Genomic DNA, 3,103 nt, shown 5'->3' on the forward strand with positions numbered 1-3,103 from the left:
GTTTGATAATAACTGGGGTTGACCAAAAATGGCGACTTTTGATTTGTGGAGATTTCTGGGGTTGACCAAGAATCCTATGTTATTGGTGGAGATTTCTGAGTCCTTACACTTAAAGTCTAGTTTGATTTGTGTTGATAATAGGTTGGGTGTTTCTGAGTTTTCGTTGGATTTTCTGAAGGATAGAGTCAGGATTAGAGCCTCTTGAAATGGTTTATTATGTTGCTCTAGTATTCCTGATAGAGGTGTTTATTATGTATGTAATCCAATGACTCGTGAGTTTAAGCTGCTTCCTAGGAGTAGAGAGAGACCTGTAACCCGATTTTATCCTGATGGTGAGGTAGCTCTAGTGGGGTTGGCCTGTAATTTATCAACTCAGAAGTTTAATGTTGTTTTAGCTGGTTATCACCGGAACTTTGGTCATAGGCCAGATGGGACATTCATATGTTTGGTGTTTGATTTTGGAACGCTGAAGACCCTTGTATGCCTCTTGTTGTGGCTCTCTTCACAGTGGTTGGGATGTCATTGAAGACTGTGGTTCAATTTTTTTCCACCATTAAGAACAAACCTGCTTCGGACTCTGTGGCTCTACTGAGCTTAAACTGGTTCATACTTGGCACACTCACTTACCCAACATGGATTTTATGCTTGTTTTATTTTGATAGGTATTGGTATATTTTATCAATATAATTTCATTTGATGTAGGTTAACAAGTCTGCTAAAAGATTTAGAAAGAAAGGTTGTAAGTTTTATGAGAAATTATGCACTATCTTTGGTGATACTACTGCAACTGGTTCCAATGCTCATCCTTCAACTCGAAGTCCTTCTAATGATGGAGATAATAATGATGATGATGCAACGTCGATAAGTCCATCTACTAGGAATGAAGAAAGTGGTTTTGATGAGGATGGTAGCAGAAGAAGAGGTAAATCAACAGCCACTTCGAACTCTCGATCAGTAAAAAGAGCAAAGTTCTCATCGGCTTTGGCAGATGCACTGGCAACATATAATGAAACTGTAAAGCGAAAGACAGAATTGATAGAGAGATCAATGGCAACATTTGCATCACATTACTTATTGGATGAGAGTGTTGAAGCTCTTAATCAAATTGATGGAATTAGTGGAGAAGTATACGCAAAAGCTATTGAGAAGTTTGAGAACGAGATGTCCAAAGCATTGTTTCTAAAGATGCCAGAGCATAGAAGAATAGATTGGTTGCTGAATTTGAAGTGAAAAAGTTTAGACTTTGTTTAGCTATGAACAAGATGACTTTATTTAGCTATTAACTTTAGTTTTGTTTAGCTTTTGACTGGATGACTTTGTTAAGCTATTGACTGGATGACTTTATTAGCTATTGACTGGATGACTTTGTTTAGCTATTGATTGGATGACTTGTTAGATATTGACTGGATGACTTTGTTTAGCTATTGACTGGATGACTTGTTTTGTCTATTTTGTTTTATGGTTTGACTTTGAATTTGAGTGTTTATATATTTTTATATATTGAATGTAAAATTTAAAAGTTTTTTCTACTATCAGGATAAAATGTCTTTAAACGTTGCTCGGTTCAACAAGGATAATTTACTGGACGATTCAGATGATGAGTTTGGAGAGATTTTGCTATATTTTGCTTGCGAGGAATATAATCAATTATATCTTTCTAAGCAACCTTGTAGAAATTCAGCTCTTTCAGGCCATGAATACGTTATGGAAGTATTGCACGGGCATTGGAGTAGGTGTTATGATTTGTTCAGAATGAACAAAGATGTCTTCAAATTATTTTGTGGTGTTCTAAAAGAAAAAAATTTATTGAAGAACTCACGATATCTGTCTATTGAAGAACAAGTGGCTATGTTCTTATTTGTGATTGGCCATAATGAACGACATCGTGTGGTTGCTGAACGATTTCATCACTCCATCTCAACCACATCACATTATTTTAGGAAGGTTTTGAAGGCAATATGTTGTCTATCCAAAGAACTAATTACTCCACATTCATTTGATGTAACTCCTCCACAAATTCAATTCGATCCAAGATACTATCCATTTTTTAAGGTACAAAAATTTGAATTATTATTTTTTCCTTTATTTCAATATTCAATAAAAAAAATATAATAATTTATTTTGTATTTTAGAATTGTGTTGGAGCTATAGATGGGACTCATATTTCTGCGCATGTTCCAATTGATGAACAAATACCATATCGAGGTCGAAAAGTGGATACAACTCAGAACGTTATGTGTGTATGTTCATTTGACATGAAGTTCACATACGTTGTTCCTGGATGGGAAGGATCAGCTAATGATGCACGGATTCTTCTAGAATGTGCCACAAACCCAGATTATGGATTTCCAATGCCGCCCCAAGGTAAGTATTTATCAAACTTATTGTGTTGATTGACATTATTTTATATTAAACATCTATAAGTAAAAACTAACATAAATTATCATTAGATCAGGAAAATATTATCTTGTTGATTCTGGCTATACAAACATGCCTGGTTTTCTTTCACCATATTGAGGAGAAAGGTATCATTTGGGCCAGTACATAGATCTTAATCCCATAGGCAAAAAAGAGCTCTTCAATTATCGACACTCTTCCTTGAGAAATGTCATTGAGCGGTGTTTCGGCGTGTTGAAGGCTCGCTTTCCAATCCTAAAATAAATGCCTTCATATGATCTAAGAATACAAAAGTATATTGTCATTGCTTGCTGTGGGATTCACAATTTTATAAGGACAAATGCAGAAGCAGATGTATATTTTGATGGAGGTGAAGGAAATTCTGAAGTACAGGCCACTACTTTACAAAGCACGGATGGAACTTTGACTGATAGTGTAGAGTTCAGTATTTCTAGAACTCATATACGTAAAATGGCCCATGTTCGTGATGAAATTGCTGATCATATATGGAGAGCTAGTCGACGATAGTGAGATTGAGTAAAGACATTAGTTGATTGTTATGGCTCGTTTAATACTTTACTTTAAGTTTGAACAATTATCAGTTTATACGTTTTTTATTTTACTATGTAAACTTTCTTGGATAGATATTAAGTTTTGAAATTTGAGATTACTTGAATATTATTAATATAATCTTTTTTTACTATAA

General features: G+C 34.6%; 1 long non-coding RNA gene across 1 annotated transcript; it reads left to right on the top strand.

The window, feature by feature from the left end:
• The first annotated feature begins 1,998 nt into the window (after nucleotides 1-1,998).
• On the top strand, nucleotides 1,999-3,103 carry LOC133794609 (uncharacterized). Its single transcript, XR_009875274.1, has 2 exons — nucleotides 1,999-2,052; nucleotides 2,133-3,103. It is a non-coding gene; the product is annotated as an uncharacterized LOC133794609 (long non-coding RNA).

The sequence above is a fragment of the Humulus lupulus genome, chromosome 8 (genome assembly GCF_963169125.1).
Source record: "Humulus lupulus chromosome 8, drHumLupu1.1, whole genome shotgun sequence".
NCBI classification, from domain to species: Eukaryota; Viridiplantae; Streptophyta; class Magnoliopsida; order Rosales; family Cannabaceae; genus Humulus; species Humulus lupulus.